At 35.1% G+C, this 21,625-nt stretch overlaps 1 protein-coding gene across 1 annotated transcript in view; it reads left to right on the top strand.

Moving 5' to 3' along the window:
- LOC118742472 (zinc finger protein 205) overlaps positions 1-21,625 on the top strand; it is a gene marked incomplete in the record, with an annotated part of 125,544 nt that overhangs the window by 31,235 nt on the left and 72,684 nt on the right.

Raw genomic sequence — 21,625 nt, 5'->3', positions numbered from 1 at the left:
TTTTAAATACACTTTTTAGAGTGTACAGGTACAAATGTAACATATTAATTACTATTTATTATACTTTGCAAAATACTTGTGCACAAAAATTTAATTTATAAATTGAAATTAAAAATGTTTGATTTTATGAAAATTAGAAATATATATACCTGTATTCCAAGTCCTTAGGATGGGTTAAATTATGTCTTTTTCTTAAAAATGTTTGGTTTTCTTACAAATTATGAGATGGATACGTAAAAAGAGAAAATTGGATACATTTGGATACATTTTTGGCTAGGTCGGTGATACATTTTCTTGAGACGGCGCGGCAACACTGATTGGAACCACATTACCGCTCAATAAGTACCACGCCGAAGAAATAGTCGGATTTCAATCGGGTGCAACGCGAGCTATGTGGGACCGTTATAGGAGCGGAAAAGGAAAGCGAGACGTATTTGCTGTAATAAGAAGAAACAGGCCGAAGTACTTGACTGCTAAGAGCCTGTTTTCTGACCGACAGGAAAAATGCCCAAAAATTTTACCAGAGAACTTACGGAAGGTTCAAAGACCAGGGTTACCTCATATTAGAGCAAACATAGCGACCTAGTTACCGATGTACAGAAACTACTTAAATTATGGAGGGAACACTTTTCCAGTGGAGATAACCAACTCCAGCCTCCAGTCGATGACGATGGAGTCGATGTCGTACCATGACGAGGTACGAACAACAAAGCTGCTGGAGCTGACGGCCTGCCAGGCGAGCTATTCATGTACGCGGGCGAGGAGCTGATAAGGCGCATGCAGCAAATCTTATGCAGAATATGTTTAGATGAACGCATGCCAGACGACTGGATTCTAAGTGTGCTCTGCCCAATCCATAAGAAAATCTACGCCGCTATGCGCTCCAACTACTGCGGGATCAGCCTTTTAAGCATATGTTACAAGATCTTATCGATCGTATTGTGTGAAAGGCTGAAGTCCACCGTCAAGAGCTTACTGGGCCTTATCAGTGTGGCTTTAGGCGAAAAATCTTGGAAAGGAGCCGTGAGAAAAGGATCGATACTTAACATATATTTTTCAATAAAGTAGTGAAATCAAAAATTTTTCGGAAATATCGAAATGTGTGAAATAGCCGATGAGTTTGCTAGACACGCTTCGGAAATGCAGATAAGCGTCACAAACTCAAGCGCTACAAGAAAATTGCTGAGTACACTATTGTCGCCAAAAATGAACTCAGGACCTACTGAAACGACTTTAAATATTAAGCTCTTTTTGGGGGACAGCCTAAAAAGAAACGTTAACAAATTCACGCTAAGAATTCTTATCGGCATCAGCACAGGGGACTGTGCAATTGCATTAATGCTCCAATGACGGCGTTTGCCAACAATTTCTCTGCAGAATTGTCAGGATTAGGTAGAGCTTCTTCAATTCCATCCGCGACAGCAGTTGGTTTAACGGACACTATATTGAAGCGTTGGTTTGGCCCCGTTAGAGGGAAATGCCTCTTCGTGGCTTTCATAAAGCTACTTTTTGATAATTACAAAGTTTCTTCATTGTTTTCGGAGACACCTCACTGCTGGCAGCTAAATGTTATTAAGGGGTTTGTTTACTTAAAGCCAGCATAATATGCCAGTCGGCAAAATAAGAAAAACAAAAAAAGGCTAAGTTCGGGTGAAGCCGGACGTTAAATACCCGGCGCAAGTATTAAATATAGTTTTTAACCTTTCTGAAAACTGCCGTTACATGGTAAGAAGAATGGTTTTATAACAATTACGATAGTATGTTCAGTTATACTTAATGAGATAAACTTATATAGTCAGATGTGGGCGGTATCACGCCCACTTTCCAAAATTCTATAATAATGTTACTTATTTTCAAGGGATTGTTGTTAGTATCAATTTTGAGTAAATTAGCGTCCTTAAATTTCGAAATACCGAAGTTTCAAAAATTTCTGAAATTTACCGTTATATCCGATTGCAATAATTTTTAACGTTTTGCTTTTATGTATGTTGTAAGCGAAATAATCGTACCAAGTCGAACGGTTACCTAGATATATATACCTGGGCATAAGTGGGCGGTGCACCCATTTTCGAAATTTTATCACAAACGTGTTTTTTGCTAAAGAATTTTGCAAACATCAATTTTTAATAAATTAGTTTCTGTATTTACTGATTCATCGAAGATTTCGTATTTCTCTAAATTACTGTTATATGAAAACTACAGTTATATGGGAACTACCGTTATATGGGCGTGGGTAAAGGGAGATATATCAATTTTTGCTCGAGTTATCTTGTACAGAGACAGGCGGACGGACGGACGGACAGACAGACCTGACTTAATCGACTTCTCTTTTAATTCTGATCATTTATGTATGCATTTGTCTATATCTATCTCGATTCGTTTTGGCTGTTACAAACAACCGTTGTGTGAACAAAATTAATATACCCTTGTGCACAACAGCGCTCGGGTATAAAAAGAGCCCATATGTCTGATATTTTGTGCTGATAGGTCTTCTGTCTTTGATTCTTTACTTTTTTTTTTGTATGGAATGGCCGGAGTTTCAAGTGCTTCTGATTCAGCTTGAAATTTAACTGTGATACAAGGTTACACTTTATTTGACTTCCGCTAGTTTGGAAGCATACCCCCTCATCTGCCTTCGAATGGAAGATCTTCTAATACAACTTCCAAAGAGAAGATATTATTAAAAAGTTGTTCTTGAAAGTGTTTATTACCAACACTGTCAGTCTGGAGATTAATTAAAGATAACTCTTGGCGTTGATTTGGACTTGGAGTTGATTTGGACCGCAGTGTTGTATGGTATTTTGCACTGACTACGAATAATTAGTGGAATTTCGCAAAGCAGATAGAAAATTTCCAAGATAAAAAGAAATTCCTAACCTATGTTAGTCAACTATTTATTTCGTTGTTAGCCAAAAATGTTAATCTATGTTTTTTTTGCCCTCCCCTCTTAATTGAAGGATTTTTTTTCTTAGAAATAACACATCAAGTAATTGCATTGCCCTCGGGAATAAATAAATTCAAATCGTGACACACCTACACACATATGTATGTACATATTAGAGCACATAAATTATTTATTATTCAATACCTGCAATGAATGGTATGACAATATGCCACATGCAACACGAGATCAATGAACTCACAGCTAAGCTGAGCTGAGCTGAGCAATTGCAAAGTGTCCAAAGAAGGAAGGAAGACAAGAAGAATGGACGTAAGAACGTAGCTACGCTACATATATGCCAACTAACGCATGTGTGAATGTATGTTGATATCCGGTGTGCGTACAGCGCTGTCATGACAATGAATTAAATTATGAAATAACAGCATCCTTCATAACGCACATCTCAACCCTAACTATATTCTGTGTGATAGGGAGAAAGCAATTGTGGATTGCGAAAGTGAAAGGGGAATTCGCAGCACTGATGTTGGAATGATTGAAGGTGATTGACTGATTGCCGCGGGTTGGAATGCTGACTTTACTTTAGGCTGAAAGGCGGTGTATGCTGCGGCTTTTTGACTCGCTCGTACGGCACTGATGCATTATGACAGCGAAAGCGGTGGTAAGAGGGAAGTAGGGTATGAGGTTAAGCGCGAGGCGTTCTTTTTTGGCACCAATATTACAGTTTAGGGAGATTAAGTGTGTGAGCCGCTTGCCTGCCAATTACATTCACAACAGAATATTTTCACTTGGAGGCGGCTTCGAAAGTGGATTAGCATTTCAATGAATAGGGGGCGATTTTTAAAGCGGATGTTAGGAGATCAGATAAAATTAAAGCGATAAAAAAGTGAAAAGTGAAAGACCGCCCAGCAATATGGAACAAGCAAGCGATCCAAAAGCGTTTGCACAAATATTGTAATTGGAGACGCCAACAAAGTCCATGCTTACGAACTTACCTTAGCAAATGCCTAATGCAAATCCGTTGACTGGGAATGGGCAAACAGATGGCAACAACCTGCGCTAAAATAAGGGTGAGTAAATGAAGTTAAGTAAATGCGAAGCAGCATAAAGGGGCTTTGAAGATTGTGTGACAGTAGCAAAGAGGGGGCGGACATCCAGCCAGTTGAAGTGCATGCGTATGCGATTGGCGCGGGGTGGAGTCGTACAACGGGCGCGTGTTAAGGAGAGCGGGCAAGCACTCGCGCAACACCGCGCGAATTTGAGTTCATTGCAATTTCAAAAGCGGCTTCGCCTTGCCGACAAAGCGCTTTACCCAACCACTCACTCACAGCTCTGCTGCTGCTCACAACGTTGAGTGCAGGGATGTCAGCAAAGGCAGTGGTCGGTCGGTCGATGGTGATGGCAGTGCAATGGCCTTGCAGCGAATGAAGTTGAAGTTGAATTTGACTTTACAGTCGCCACCACAATGGTGTGTTGCTACCTCAGCGAGTGGAAATTATGAAATTTGTGGAGAGGAAACTCCAGTGGGGCCTAACCCCACCCACCTCTCGCTGGATGCTCGCGCTTGTGCGCGTACCTATGTACCTACTTGATTGACTTCTGTGCTTTTTCCGCATTGTTGTATTTGCTGGGGGGATGCACGGGATTAGGGGGTTGTTTGTACATACATATGTATGTATGTATGCATGCGCGTATGTATGCACGTATTTTGCGTGCGAGTTTCTACTCTAGCTTATAGAAGCACTTTTTAAATTGCAACTAAGGGTGGAGTTGTGTGCTTTATTGTTGTTTTTTTTTTTAAGTTCATTTTTCAAAGTGGCTGGGGGTGGCTGGATAATGAGTCAAAAGCACGAAAAGCGTATATAACAAGAGCATAATTTATAAACGCGCACACCAGCAGGTTTATAATATATTTACATACATACACACATGAATGTGTATTTGCGCTGGGTGGTGGTGGTGGTGGTGGTTTGCGTTTTTAGTGGTAGTAAAAATAAAAATAAAATAATCAATAATAAAATAGCCAGCTTTAGTTTTTGTTGGCTATATGCGCCACTTAACTAGAATTTCAACATTTAATGCCTCATCATGTAACTCGAGTGTCGGTCACATTTTCGAGCAAAAAATATAAAAATTCTGCAATTAACTACTGCAAACGTTTAGGCAATGTAGGCACGTATAAAACTACAACTTTTACAATGGTATTTCAAAAAGTGTAAGAGCATGTAATAAAAATCACAATTTTTCTTTTAAAATTAGATTACTATTTATCCGATAAAATATATTCGTTATTATATGGTTTCTATTTTTTCATTTAAAAATAATCGTTATTTTTGGATTTTTATTTTATCGATAAATTTTGTATAGATATTTTTGATTTTCATATTTTTTTATAATATATACAAAACGTTTTTTAGTTAAAATTTTTTGATAACAGTTAAAAATGATAAAAAATTATATAAATAAAAATGACAAAATAACGATTAAATTTGGCTGGAAAAAAATCAAAACCCAAATTCAACGATTGTTTTAGATTTTGTTTATTCTGGTACGAAAATCTTACAAAACACAGCTCCCTTGCAAGTTTTAAATGGAGATGTATGTATGTACTCAAGTTACGAATTTTGGTTTAAATCCGATTAATTGTACAAAAATTCAAAAATTTACAACAAATTATACACCAGCGTGCTACTTGAGTATGTGTACCGGGGAGCGGATTTTTTCTTTATTTAATTATTATTTTTTAATTTTGTTTAAGATTTTATTGTTTTAAAAAGAGAAATATGTATACATATTTGTTAATATCCATTTACTTTTTAGAAGCATATTTTATGTATTTTAACTGATTTTATTTATTTGTTTTTTTTCTTTTTTAATTAGATTTTTAGATTTTGTTAAAAAAACATTTTTTAATTTTTTTTCATTTTTAGAAACTTAGTTTTTCCGTTATTTTTTGTTTTTTGAACTTAAATTTTAAATTTTATTGTTTAAAAAACAATTATATGTATATATTTTTAAATTTAATTTAATTTAAGAAATTTAATTAATTAATTTTGTTTGTGTGTTCGTGTTTCATTTAATTTTTTTTTTAATTTTTAGTTTTCGTTGTTTTAAAAAGAAAAATATTTTTTTTAGCTTAATTGAATATGTAGAAAAATTTTTCATGTATGTATATCTTTCCTTTTAGAATAAATTTTGCTGTCTTTATAATTTATTTCTTTTTCAGTTTTTAGATTTTATTGTTTTAAAACACAACGTTTTTTTTCATTTAAATCTTTCACCTTTGTTATTTTATTTATTTTTTAATGTAATTTTCATTTATTTTTTAGATTTTTTTCTTATAAAAAGGAAATTATGTATATATTTTTTAAAGAGCAAAAATAAATTAACTAAGTTTCCAAAAATTAAATGAAATTTAAAAATAGCTTATTCTTAGAATAAATTAATTTAAAAACTAAAGGAAAATTAAATTAAAAAGAGAAAAAAATAAAACTTTTAGGAACTTGTTTTCTTTTTTGTAATTTATTTAGTTTTTTCTCTTTTTAATAAAATTTTAATTTAGTTTTTAGATTTATTTATTCCAAAAATAAAAACAATTTTTTAAGCTTTCATTTACTTGTTCGAAACTAATTTAATTTATTTTTGCCCTTTTTAAATTTAACTTTTTATTTTTATTAATTTTATTTTCTCTTAATTTATATTTTTTGTTATTTTAAAAAAGAAGAAATATCTAGTTTTTAATTAGTTTAGTTTTTAGAAAATTTATTGTTAAAAGACAAACAGAATGACGCATAGACCACCCCTTTGGTAGATCTGTCAATTAGTCTTTCAAAAGACTTTTGTCAGAATTAATTAACATACGGTAGTTAACTTAAAATTTTTGTACTGAAAATATACAGTTACCTTAAGCTACGACACTTAACATGCAGAAGTGTTCAGTACGAATTCTTACTTTTATAATAAAAAATTTTACATTTCATAGCTACTAAGATATTTCAAATATTAAAGAAAAAAAAAAAGGAAGATCTAAAAATACTCACCATTTGGTATATTCTGATTGAAATGATTGCCATTCGTCTGGTAGCGTTGCACATGATTATCGCCTAACGATGCACCGCCTGCATTGCCATTGATACCGGTGGGCGTGGCAAAAGCGCCCGGAGGACCTTGTGTGTCGTGGCCAAATTTTGCGGCAAACTGATGTATGCCGGAGAACGGACCACCAAACGCAGAGAAATTCATCATGGCACGTTGGCGTCGAGGGGAATTGGAGAGAAAAGGACGGTGAAAAAACGGTCACCAACTAATAACTGTTTCTGCACTAAGTACTTGGTTAGTTTTTTAAAATTTCAAAGACATGCAGAACACGCTGAAAAGTTTGGCAGGAAACTGGGTGGTGGTGGTGGCGATTTGGTAGCCACTTTTTCTTCCACGTATTGCTTATCTTATTGCGCGCCGTCTTTCACTTGCTTGTAAATTATTTTATGCACAATTTTTCACTCTTTCTTCGCTAACGTTTCAATTACACAACTTGCATGGCTGAGTTTTAAGAAAATTTGTTTTTTTTGCTGGATTTACATATGTAAGTTAAAAAAATATTTAAAATTTTTTGTTATTTATTATTTTTTGTAGTTTTTTTTTTAGCAAAATTAAGGCGTTTCACTTTACACTTTTAATGCAATCCTTTAGAAATTTTCCCTACATATGTAAGCGTCGTCTTCTTGCCTTTTCTAAACTCACTCACTCACTAGTCCCAACATTGTCTGCACCGCAGCGCTAACAATGACAACGACAAGATGGCTAGTTTTTGCTGACTACTACTACCGTCGTCACCTCTGCTATTATTCCCACTATAACTTCATCTGGCTGGTTGGTGGACTAGTATTGAAGAGCTTAACTTTCGTTTTTCGCGAGCGCAAAGTGTGGCGGCGATGATTTAATCACGGCACCACTAACACTACTGCTGCTAAAGCGGCTATGCGGATGGGCCACGCGACTCTACAGACATCATATACCATACGCATACATACATACACTCATATGAATGCATTACATACGCATGTAACTACATACTATATGTACACTATATACATACATATGTGTGTGTGTGCGTGTCTGTGTATGCATATGCATGTGTGCGTGCGCGTGTATGTGTTAGCCGTCTCACTGTCGACTCAGAATAGTTAATGCGTCCACTGTTCGCCCGCCCGCCGTTCGTCCGTCCGCCCATCCGCGAGTTCTCATTCTACGCTGTGAGCCAGCAAGCAGCAGCTAACCTCCTCTACAGAGGTGTTTCAGCCATTTAAGGGTGAGTTACTGCTTGCTGTTTGTTGGTATCGCTACTCTACCCCCCCAACGCCCATGCATTTGTACTTCTGGTGTTGGTCTTGCCAATTGAATCCAATATGCGCTGGTGGGGTTGGTGGGTGGTTGGGTGTATGATGCAGTTGTGGTTTAGAAGGCAGGAAACACAAAAAAATTATATATATAGATATGCATATGTGTGCATGCATGTATGTATGTATTTCCCTGCAATTGCAACGCGAAAAGAAATTGTATTTTTAACTTTCAATTTCTGTTAGCTACAAGCGTTTGTGTAGTTAAATTAGCAACTGTGATGTTGATACTAAATTGTCATTGACTTTGGTCGCGTCTATGAGACTCTTTCTGTATGTATCCTTAGAAAGTGACGGCCACGACGACAACGCCGACTCCACTAACACAATGAGCGCAATATGTATGTTTGTAGTTGTATGTATGTAGTTGTCATAGTAGTCCAAGCAGTCGAAGGAGTGTAAGTAAGTAGCAGACTAAAAACAACACCAACTACCAAGAACGACTTTAGAAAACTAAGTAAAAGCTTCCATCAGCAGCAGCAAACAACAGCAGGCGACATCAACAAAAACAATATGCTGCAATAGCAACAAAAATATGCACCAGGGTGTATACTTAAATAGTGTTGAAAGCTGAGAAAGTTGGGTTGCTACCTCGGGGGTGGGTACATTGATTGCTCAGCTTACCTATGTGCGCATGGGTCGGTGCGTGCGAGTGTACAGGGTGGGACAATAAGTTTTATATTTTTTTGAATATATGTAATTGTATTTTTGTTTTTGTAGATTGTAATTAAATTCTTGGAAATTTTCAAATTTATTCAAAAAAAAAATAGATGTTTTCGGGGGACAATGATAAAATAGGTAATTTCGGTATTTTTCGGCTGAGGGCGCGTGTGAATCGGTAACAAAGTTTTATGGGGAAAGCTGGTGAATAATATTTTTACTATGGTGAGCCAGTTTTGCCAATTTGCTGTGTGAAATAAACTTTTGATAAAATATTAAAAATTGAAATGAAATTAATATTTTAAGAAAACATCTACCCTCATTGATTGCAATTCATCAATTTAAGCTTTTATTTAACGAAAAATTACACACATCAACAATCTTTGCGAATGTCAAAATTGCATTTGTCAAAAATTTTACTAGCCTTATGAGCTACCGAAGTTTTATTCACCTCATACTTGTCAAAAATTTACTCGCAGCGAACTTTGTTACCGACTCACACACGCTCTAAATAAAGTTTTAAAGCTAAAATTGTTAAAATACTTGATTTACTTTCTATTGTGCATGTTTCTGGAACTCCATTGATTGAAATAAAAGCAGGAAAAATCCTTTAGCAGTTTTTCTTCTGCCGAGAGAAGGGAGTGACAAAAAAAAAACTCGTGAGATTTGCTCATATAGTAACATCGTCTCCCACAGCCTTCATGATGGGGAGTTTGGTCGATAGTTTTGAGCAACGGGGTTCAGTGGCCGACCGTCCTGGAGGAGGTGCTCTAATCAAAATATTCGCACTGAAGCTGTGCGGCAGAGTGATGCAAATGATCCATCTGTGTAAACTCGTCGTCGTTCCAGCCAATTGAAGAATTCTCTTAAGATGCACTCATACAAAGTTGCACTAACATTGCTACCGAAAGACCACCAACTACGTGAAATTTTCGGCGAACGTTTGATTTAAAAAAAAATTAAGATTTCCCTTGACCAATTCGTTCACTTATACGATTTAACAGCGCTCGATTTTTTTTTTGTGGGTATATTTAAGAGACAAATTGTATGTTAATAAACTAATGCTACATAGACAGCTGAAGCAAAATATTCGAGACGAAATGCGGCGGCTGTAATAATAAACATTACGTTGTGTAATGGAAAACGCACTAAAAAGACCCAAAGGGTGGACATTTGTGTGATGTAATGTCTCATATATTGTACGTTTTAATTTCCATAAAATGCATTTAAGATAGAAAAAAATTTATTAAAATAGATAATTATGACAACAGTTATACGGACTTAACATTGGTAGGTATTATTTGGCTCACCCTGTATAAAGTCTGCATGCGCAAAGCATATCTGTAGGAATTTCAGCGCTATCTGTATGTAGTTGACTTTACTTCGGTAATGATCCTAAAACACTCAACAAACATCATTCAATGCACAAATCTGTGGCCTTAACCCAGGGTTCGCCATTTATAGTACTTAAAGATTAAAGAAAAGTAAAAACAGCGCAGAAAATGTTAAAACCAAGGATGAGAATAGGAATTATATGTTTTCAAGCCCTGGTCAAAGCTACATCCCAAAAAAATATGAAAAAAGTTTTTTTTCCTTAACAGCGGTCGTCCCTCGGCAGCCAATGGCAAACCTCCGAGTGTATTTCTGCCATGAAAAACAGCTTCTCATAAAAATACAATCGCCGTTCGGAGTCGGCGTAAAACTGTAGGTCCCTCCGCTTTGTGTGACAACATAAAGGCGCACGCCACAAGTCGGAGGAGTAGCTCGGCCAAACACTAACATATGTGTAAGCGCCAATCTATTATTATTATTATGTTTTTAAAAAAGTTTTAGCCCTTCAAACATATTTTTTCAGAACAAAATGTATTTTAAAGGGCAGATTAATTATAGAACCTACTTGAAAAATGGCCCTAAATATCCAATATTTGTTTACTAGCATTGTTATCAACATCGCAGTCAATGCATTTTTCAATATGAATTTCTATATCCATATGTATTCATATTAGACTCAATCTATTGTAATTGTATTCTAAGTGGAGACGGTCCCAACATAATTTTACTTTATCCCTGCAAAGTGGTAGAGGGTCACATTGATAAATTCTGTGGATTCTATTCTTGTTCAAATACGCCTATTTTAGATCCCTTCTAATAACCATAACAAAAAATGTTCTCGGTTTAAAGGGAGATTTTTTACTTTGTCTAGAGACTCTTCATTCCTCTCATTTGTTTCTATGTTTTATTTACTTTTCAAGCGGTGTTATATGTATGAATGAAGTTTAGTAGCGATCGGGAAGATAAAATTGCATTCAGTATTTCTTGGGCGCGCTTTTTACATTGGAGAACAAAACTCAGCATGTTGCAGTTGTAATGTCTGGGAAGGAAATTTCTTTGATTTTCAGTCTTAGAACTTAACAAATTGTAGTAAGTAGCCGATACGCGCTCCAAAAGCTGCATTGGTTTTCGCAAAGTATCTAATTTTTTGATTCACTATGTCCTACTGCGATTTACGGCACAACTTTCTTACTGCCTTCCTAGTGTCGTCTCTCACTTTGCTGTTTCTAATGCCTTTGCAGTACAGCTGGCACAGAGGTAACTAGAATTAACGTATGATACAGGGAAGGCGGGGTGACGAAACAGAGTCAGCTTGATTTGCTATGTTTCTACTAATTTATTATGCCCTTTGTTCAGTGATTTTATAAAAAAATAAGTCGAATTAATGAGTAGAATAACGTAAAAAATTACACTAAGGAATTTTTTTGAATTAACGATTGGATTTTTATTTTATTTTTATGATTGAAACGGAACTTATGTAGTGTTTTTAAATACACTTCTAAAGTCTTAAAATGGATAATAATGCTCGCTTTGCTTAAACGCTTCTTCTGCTTGTCATTGTCCAAAACTCCTTTCTATTTCTAACCCAGCACGTATTGTACAGTGCTTATCACAATTATACGCTACCGAAGTATTGAAAAATTCTGACTACTAGTTTTTTAATATTTAATTTAAATTATTATTTTTTAATAAAAATATAGTTTGTTCTTTAATAAAAACCGTTTAAATCTAAGTTTCCAAATTTACGCAACATTAAAATAAATCAACAACTTTTGTAAAAATTTCTAGCTTCTTAATTTGAAGTAGCTAGAGCTTACTGTTGATTTTTGGTAATATTTTTGTTGATAATTTTGTTATATGAATTGTAATTATTTTATCTTAATGTTGCAGAAAAATTTAAACTTGGATTTAAACGGGTTATATTAAAGAATAAACTATCTTTTTATAAAAAAATTACAATTAAATTATAAAAAAAATAATGGTAAAAAAATGTCAATATGTCGCTTTCCCTACGAAAAATCTCCCCCATTCGATCTCTTGTTCCCTCGAAAATCGAATGTTAAGACACAAAATCTATTGGAAAGAGCCAACAGGATTGTTCGTTTAGCAGAAATCAAGCGAATTCGCTTTTATGAAATTTGTGTATTTCGTGGGTGGTATAATTTGTTCGGTGGTACCAGTAACTTTAGCTGGCGTCGCTATTCTGATACTGGCTTTTATCCCGCTTATTATTGTTGTATTCCTATGTGTTGTTGTTGCTTTTATATTGATGTATTTTTTTGCTATTTTTCTGCTTTCCATTTCGAGGGTGAAAATCGCATATGAGGCGCAATACGCGTACATTCATACATACATACACTCTAAACGGGAAATGTTTCACTTTTCACTTGCTACGATGGGAACTGCCTGCCACTGCTGCTGCCAAGCACTTTGTGGTGTGGGAAAAGAGGCACTTACTCATACTTTGCAAGTAAGAGCATTAAAAGTGGGGTGGAACTCATATAGTACATATAATTGCCTGCATATACTAACTAAATATGTACCCATTCTATGTGCATTAGTGTGTGTATATGTATGTAAATGGTTGGGGGTGGCTTGCGCCTTACTGCGTGTTTTGACTACAACATAGAGAAGAGTCATACAAGTCATGTGATTAAATATGTACAATATGTATGTATGTATATATGTATGCAAGCAGGCGTATGTGTGTTCCTGTATGTCTACACTACATGTTCTTCTTGGCTATAGGTACTATTGTAAATGTTTATCATTACCATTCTCTTTGTACCGAGTAACCCAGTGAGCATTTCTCACTCACTCACTCACTCAGTCAAGCAATGATAGTGAGATAAAAAGTGAGCATGAGTGAGTGTTCTTAAATAGCGATGCGAGTAGTACGAGTAGCAGCGCATTGAGCGGTAATCTATGTATGTCAATCGCTTTTTCGTGGGGAGAGCAAATGCTCGTCGCACATTTATTGAGAAATTCCGCTGGTTACTAGCAAAACAGGGAGTTTGGTCTCACTCTCATATGCACAGTGTTGCTTGGAAGTTGGCAAGGAAATATGTTTCTCACTTTTATTAAAATTTTTAAAAATTATTCAGTTTAACACAAAAGTAATGAAAGTGTTCTTTCCTTTCCTCAGTATACGTATGTAAGTAATAATAATAAGTAATAAATATAAGTAGAGGGTTAAGATCGCGTTGAACATTGGTATGGGCAGATCAATCTATGATTAATAGCGTTTTCTTTTCTCGAAATAATGTTGCATTTATTCTGGCCTGCGCTAGGTCTGTCAAGTCTTCGTGTTATTTTCTCAGCATCTTCACATGCATATTGCGTGCTCTTTCTTTAAAATGTTGCACTCTGATAATGAAGCGGAACGTAGAGGTGATCCAGCGCTCTATCTGGTTCGGTTTCTGGCAATCGCTTTGATTTCTTTCCAGCTTAAGCCGAGTTACTTCGCCTCCCGCTCGATCGTTCTTCGGCACGTTTTACCCGGTTTGCCATGCAAATATAGTGCAATGGTGACTTTTCAAGTGGAGAAACCGTACAGCAATATGGATAGCACATTGCACTTGGAAAGCCTGATCTTTAAACAGACACTCAGATTGTTGTTTCGTCGTGGTGTATGCATCATACCAAAGACCGCACTGGCTTTTTTAGTTATTCGGCGGTCGCCCTCGATAAGACCTTGTAACCGGTGCTTAGAAGGCTGATCCCGCGGTAGTTGTCGCGAATGGTGGGCTCGCCTTTCTTGTGGATTAGCGGGACCTTCGTCCACCGGGGTGAATGACAGTACTCGGCGACGGATTCTCTCTCCCAATTGGGAAGCGTTGATGTCAGATTTTGTCCGAGGACATCAACCAGCCGGGCAGAGGTACCTTCCCCACTACGGGTTCGAACATGTAGTCCTTTAAACATTTGCTGTGGTCGTCATCAAAAGAGGGGGTCTCATACCAGGATTTATGTTGGTTCTTCACTGGAAGAACCCATTACTGGGAGGCGAGGGGTTATTAACCTATAACACCTATATATAGCGTGCCGTTTGCTCCAAGATAGGCGCCCGCCAGCCGCACCTACTGGTCAACAGACGCTGCAGACTTCAGTGGCCCATTAAACCGAATAAGTCAGAGTGGCCCCACCGAAGCTTTCTCTATTTCCACCGTAACCCAATGCACTCCACAGATTGGTTACTGGATCTCCAACATGGATTGCTCACGCCGCCAAGAGTGCGCTTGCAACTATAACTGCACACCCTATTGCACTCTCTGCAAACTTAGCGTACTCTTTTATGAGTCTTAGTAGGTACGTCGTACATTCTTAACATATACGACCCAAAAATCTACTTTCTTAGTCTGGCGAAAAAGGCTACTGAGAGAATTATCTGTACTATAGTACTACTTTTTTAAAGTATTTTTCTGGTTGTATCCCTATGATCCAAATAAAATAAACATGCTATAAAGACAACTCGTTAGTTTGGAATTATATCGAGAATTCACTGCAATGGATCTGAATTAAGTCCTAGAGTTAATTCTCGCGATTAATGCGGATGACAACATTGACCAAAACGGTCAGCTGTTATCTTTGTGAATGAAAAGTAATCGAAGCAAATAAGTAAGCAAATGAGTGGTCAGTAGTCAATGCAAATTCAAGAAAATTTTTTAAAAATATAAATATTTTGATTTTTATTTGTTTATTTTAATTTTCTTTGCTTCCAAGCTTGGGGGAGAAAAATCATAATTATGGCATCCTGAAGTGAATCGCGTTTTTCACAACAAGAAAAATGTAGTAGGAAAATTAATAAAAATTTTAATCACCAAGCCACCTTGTTGCTTGGATCATCTGCAGCAGCACTGATTTTTATTTTTTAAGTTTTACTTAAAAAATCATGTTTAAAAAATATTTTTTGAGTTTTATTTTTTGCTTGAAAAATAACCATTATTTTTTATCCGACTTCTAAAAAAGGAGGAGGTGATCAATTCGCCGCGATTTTTTTATGTATGTTACCGAATAACTTTCTTCTTTTATCGGAAAGGTAGTATTTCGAGGGTGGTCCCATACTAATTTGGTTTAGTTTCGATCATTGGATCATGAAAAATCTAACGGTACTCGCAAATTTTCATATGAGCATTAAGGTACAAATATACCTATCGTGTGACACTGCCCTTAAATCACCAGAAGCTACTTTTGCTTTCAAAGCAAAAAAATAATACGTAAAAAATAACTATTATTTCCGAGTCATAAGCAAAGGATAAAACTCAAAAAATGGATTTTTATTTTCTGAGAAAAAAAAACTTATTTTTTCTAGCAATAAATAAACTTAGTAAATACATATCACACTTAGTAAACACATAATACACAATCATAAAAAAGTAATTTTTAATTAAAAGTTATAACCGTTACGAACCCCATTAAAAACTGAACACAAATAATAACTCATGGTGCATAAATGCACTTTTCGATTTTTTAACAGGGACGGAAAATAATCATAGTTTTTTAAATTTTAACCAAAAAAATCAGCAAGTGGTAATCGTCGTAAATCAATTTTTACTATACTAACGTATTTGTGTTCATACGTCCTACTACAATTTACAATGATTTTTATTTTTCGAGTATAACCAATAAAAACTAAAAAATAATTATTAATATTTGAGTTTTATTTTTTCGCTCAAAGGTAATTATTATTACTTGATTTTTATTTTTTCATTATTCAAAAGCTATAGCAGCGTGATTTCTGTCGTATGCTTTTCAGAGGTAGTGACACCCTAATAAAAGGAATAAGTCCAAAAATTTCCAGGTCAAAATTTCAGTTTGTTACGTCTGTATGGCCTTTTAAATTTTATAAATAATCATTATATTTAAGTGGAAAAATAAAACTAAATAATAATTATTATCTCTGAGCGTAAAAATAAAAATCATAAAATAATCATTATTTGTGATCGAAAAAATAAAAATCAAGTAATATTTATTGACGTTGAGTGAAAAAATTTAAAGCAATAATAATAATTATTTTTGAGCGAAAAATATAAAATAAAAATCACAAAATAATGATTAAATGCTGATTTAAATAATTTACTCATAATGATTAATGCAAAAAGATGATTTCGGGATAATTAAAAAAAAACCCAAGACAATATTTAACATCCAGCTAAACAAATTGTTGACTAATCTAACTATCCATCATAGTGAGTAATAGGGAAAAACCATACGGGTATTATACCAAAACATAACAACGCGAAGAGAGCAATCAAACTACGAGCGCTCGTATTTTATGGAGCACCGGAAATCAGCAACAAATTTAAAAGAGAACAAGCAGACAAAGTATACTCGTACATAATTGCCATTGAAATTGTTGGGTGAGTTTACGTTATGAAAACAGTAAATTCTAACGGTACATAATAGTAGTAGTGGTAGTAATTGTTTTTGTGCTTCTTGTTGGCAAGTATTCTCGCTATCTGCATTTTTGCTTTTAACTGTGAAAGTTAAAGTTCGCACTTGATAGTGTTGTTGTTGTTGTTGTTGTTGTTTTTGTTGTTTCCTTTTGCAGCTATGCGTAAAAGTGTGTATGCACGTGTTGGTTGGTGTCTGAGCGTGGGCTTGTATTTGTGTGGATTTCCTGCCTGGAGGGTTGCTTTTCACTTTTCAACAAAAACAAAATATTACACATAAACGAATGCAAACACATACGTACATATGTATGTATGTATGTGCATGCATAAATTCTGCATACACATTATATGTACGTATGTACATATCTCGTTTTTGCTTTAAACCACTTTTGTCTATGTCTGCAAATCGATTTTTTGTTGGTTTGTTGTTTTTCTTTTCACACACACACACACACACACTTTCTCAATACATAGTAAACTTACTATAAAATTTGTAAAAAGTTTTAGTTTAAATGCATGTTGCACGTTCTTATTGTAGCACGTAGTATTTATTTATGTAGATGTGGACACAAATTCGGAATTATTAAAGTCAACTCATTAAAATACAATACAATAGTAATACATAGATATAGCCGTCGGTAGCAATTTCCGCTAATGACACCTGAAATTGTTGTCGTCGAATGGCAGTGACCGCCTTGTACGCAACGCTTTAGAGTCTAGCGGTAGTGGCGAATTCTTGGAAAATGTGCTTTTGTTGTTTTCCCTCTCTAACTCGCTCTCTCCCTCTCTCTCTCTCGCTAGTGCATTCCTTCTATCCTTCGGAGGTCTTCAACCGAATGGTGGAAATGCCTGTTTGGCGCGCAGGTTGAATATTAAGTTTTTGTTTGTATGCTAGCCGGAAATGTTGGTGGACTGTTAGGCGCATGCGCATAGCGGAAATGGTTCGCAGATTGGGTAAGTGCGGCTGAGGAAAGCTTATGAGCTTTTTTTGGCGTTTATTTCTTTTATTTTGCGGAAAAATTCCCATGAATTCGATCATACTTCCAGAAACTTTGCCTTAGTATTCTCCCGACTCCCGTCCCTGTCACGACCATATACTTCTTTCACCGTGGCGTTAATTGTTAACCGCAAACATCTGCGAGATCGATTAAAAAGTTTCACTTCAATAATTTGAATTTACTTTTTTGAACGGGTGGCCACCCTGTTCAAAGATCTCAAATGTAGTTTGATTGGCTAAATAAAGATTTCTTAAAACTCTTTCGTTTCAGGCTCACATTTTAGTATTCCGTGCACATATGTACATATGTAACTTCTGTATAGCCTAACTAAATGCGAGTTTTCCAAAAAGGTGGCCATCCTTTTCAAAGGTATGTTCATACTTAAACCTTCTTAAAACTCTTTCGTTCGACATTGTGATAGATACATATGTATGAGCATATGTATGTTTATCAGTTATTTGATGAATTAATTTTAAGTTGGCTTTCTAGACAGGTGGCAACCTTTTTACACGTAGTTAAAAAAACAAATCTTTGTCAAAACCATTTCGATTGATACACGTACGTACATATGTGGTTAATAATTTATTTAGCTTATTAATTAATTTTGGAATTTGATTTTATAACATGTGGCAATCCTTTTCATAGAACTAAAACGACATTCACGCCAAGAGGACAAGCCCTTTAATTTTACACCTCATTTTTGAAAATCGAACGAAAGATACAGAGCTGATGACTTGGTGTTAAATATATGTAACGCAAATATCTTCGAACTCGCTAATAATAGTAGGTTTCCACGAGCCCCAAATTTCGCAATTTGAGCACCATTCTCAATTCCAGCTTGAAATTGTGGTATCTTTCTCAATTCGGCCACAGAAAAAATGTCAGTTGAAATTGTGGACGAGCCTCAATTTGGGGGAAATTGAAAAAAATGTCTAAATTTTTTCGTAGCAACTTGAAAGTTTTATAAGTTTGAGTGATTTATATGTCTAAAAGATTATTTATAAATAGATCAATAAACAAAATAAAAAATAACGTAAAATAAAAAAAAACTTTGAGAATCATTAAACGCCAAAATATTATGCCGAATTTCCACTAGGCATTGAAATGACAAAAATGTTCGCAATTAAAAAAAAGGCCGTGTGCAAATAAATTCAATGACTATTTTTTCACATAATGACACGGTAATTTTTTAATGTCCAACTTTGCCATTTGTAATTTTTGCCATTTAATGCCCAGTGGAAACCCAGCATAAAATTCATTAGCTTATCTTTGTCCAGCAAATACGGGGCATCATTGCCTGCGGTCTATAACTTGCACGGATACCACGGTAAAAACCGGTTTGCGTATGGCTTTGCAAGACTCGGAGAATACCCCTATAGTAAGTCAAAAGACGCTGAATTAATTAATTTCTTTACAAAACTGATGCAAAAATGTTGGGCCATGACATATTTTAATGTTTTTGGGGTCCCTGATTACGAATCTGAAAATGGACCCAATATGGCGGCAAAAAAATTACTTAGGTTCGCTTAAAACTTTACAGTCGGGGGTTCTTAAGGTGGTTGATTACGAATCTATCTTTATCTTTCCTGTGATAAATGATAGATCCAACATCGATCCGAAACTTTGAATTTTTAAAATCTGATTCCAGATTTCTAACGACGCCAACGTTGCCAACTTCCTAATGACTCGATGAAAGGCCAACCTGGAGGATACTTATATTTTTCTCAGCATAAATAATTTCGTATAGTCGTGGAAAAACACCACTTTTCATAAAGGTAGCAAAACCGAACCTTCGACAGATTTCAGCATCACTAATCCCTGCAATGAATTTGTAACTCCGTGCGACAAAAACAAACAAATTTAAAAACACTCGAACCAGTCAATATACTCACGAAATTAGCGGCCAAATAAATATAGTAAAAATGCGTTTAATTTTTTTTCTCCAAAAAAAGAAACTAAAAACGTAGTTTTACTATATTTGGCTTCTACTTTTGGGAGCATATATTTTTTTGTGCAAAACTGACTTTTGCTCGGTGTAATCCATGTTATCATTAACTCGATTTTTTTTTTTTAAGGTGACTTATGCCACTTTAAAAATAAACGGCTTATATGCCAGCATAATAATACGGCTTTCCCACGGCACACCAATTACGTAGTTCGCTCTCTCATTCGTAATTCGCACTCCAATTACCCTTCGAATTATGTAATTCGCCATACAAAAGTTTGAGAGCGAATTTCGGTTCCGTCCCTAATTTAACGGAAATTTATCGAAACTAGCTCAAAAATCAAAACATCCATTTTTTCTGAGTACGAAAAGTAAAGTTTATCAATGTATATATTCCTAATTTAATACGGAAATTTATAAATTTTTAGGAAGAACCTACATTTTGCATAAATTTTGCAGCGAAGAAAAACAAAAACAAAACACCGTGGAAATGGGGTAACTCGCGATCGTAATTGGGGGAGCGAACAAAGTAATTCAGGATGCCGTGGGAAAATGCTAAATAGTCCGAACACAATGAAAACTACGAACTACGGACCACAGCTGTCAAATTATTTTTCCACGTATTTTCTGTTGTAGATAATTCCTTGGAATATTTCCACGTTCTCACTACCTTTGGGGGCCTCAGACTGAGCAAACCACACTAACCAAGGCTATTATACAGTGTCATTATAGAGTTTGTTAACCTTTTCTAGTTCCGATAGTTCTAATTGGATTATATCTGGCAAGCGAATAATAAAGTGAGACCCGATTTCTCTGGGTACCTGAACATTGCTTCTTTTGCTTTTGAAAGAGAAATGGTTCAATACTACACTAACTTACTGCGAGTTTGTCTCACCACAAAAGTTTACTAGTCCATTTCTTGTTCAACCGCGGTCTTAAAAGACTTTGCAATCCAGCCCTAGGAGCTACTGCCGAATCCATCGTCCATGATTTTTCGTAAGGTCTATGAAAATGCTTTCAATAAATCCGCCCGATTAATAAAAAGACACACAATATACTCATATTTTTTGGTAATAACCAAGTTTTTATTTGCTATTATTTGGTTTTCGCAACAATTTTTGCTTTTTTATTTTTATCATAAATGTTTTCATACCAATAAACAGAGATTTTTTAATATCATATGTATGTATTTCTATAAAGAAAACTTTTCATCGTCAAAAGTTTTTTATAAATATCTTTAAAAAGCAAAGGGTTTTGGTTTATTTTAAGGCAAAAGGCGTTGTGCTACTAACCACTCTAGCACAACCAATTAAAAATTCAAAAAAATAAATAAATCGTAATATTGAAAGAGAAAAAACTGTGTGTTTCCACACATTCCCAATTGCGCTATTTGGGTAATATTCTTAATTTTTGCTAAATTTGCGCTACACGGGTTTCATTTAAAATCTGTGCAAATTTCATAAAAGCAAATAAAAAGTTGTCCTATGAATAACTTTAGTATTTTTTTTATTGCCGAATGTATGTAGGTGCCATCGAAAAAAAAAAAACGAGACACCTAGGTTCGGCCAATTTTTTTTTCGAAATTTCCTTGCAAAAATACTTTTAACTCAGGGGTGTACAGCGAAATTACCTAATACAAATCAATTGACCTGACATTTTGAGATTTTTGCGGGAAATATTAGTAAATCTTTCACAATTGCATAATACTCGATTTTCAGCGAATTCCAGGGAGCCTGTTCTTGTTCTATGAAAAGATGAAGGGATTTTCGTAATTTCACATAAAATTACGATGCTTTTGACAAATGTTATGCCGAATTCGCACTAGGCAAAATTTAAAATTTTTTCTCAAAATTTCGAAATTTTTAATGGAAAATTTTTGCGTATGCAGTTTTATAGCCCATAATAAAGTATAAGTTTCAAGCGGCAAAAAATCGTGATAATTTTCAAAAGCTTTTGTTTGCTGACGGCTTTTTGCACTTTCCATATAATTATGCATTTCTTAT

The sequence above is a fragment of the Rhagoletis pomonella genome, unplaced genomic scaffold (genome assembly GCF_013731165.1).
Source record: "Rhagoletis pomonella isolate Grant_MI unplaced genomic scaffold, Rhpom_1.0 Rhpom_scaffold_00001, whole genome shotgun sequence".
Taxonomy (NCBI): domain Eukaryota; kingdom Metazoa; phylum Arthropoda; class Insecta; order Diptera; family Tephritidae; genus Rhagoletis; species Rhagoletis pomonella.
This window is presented reverse-complemented; position numbering and strand designations above follow the sequence as displayed.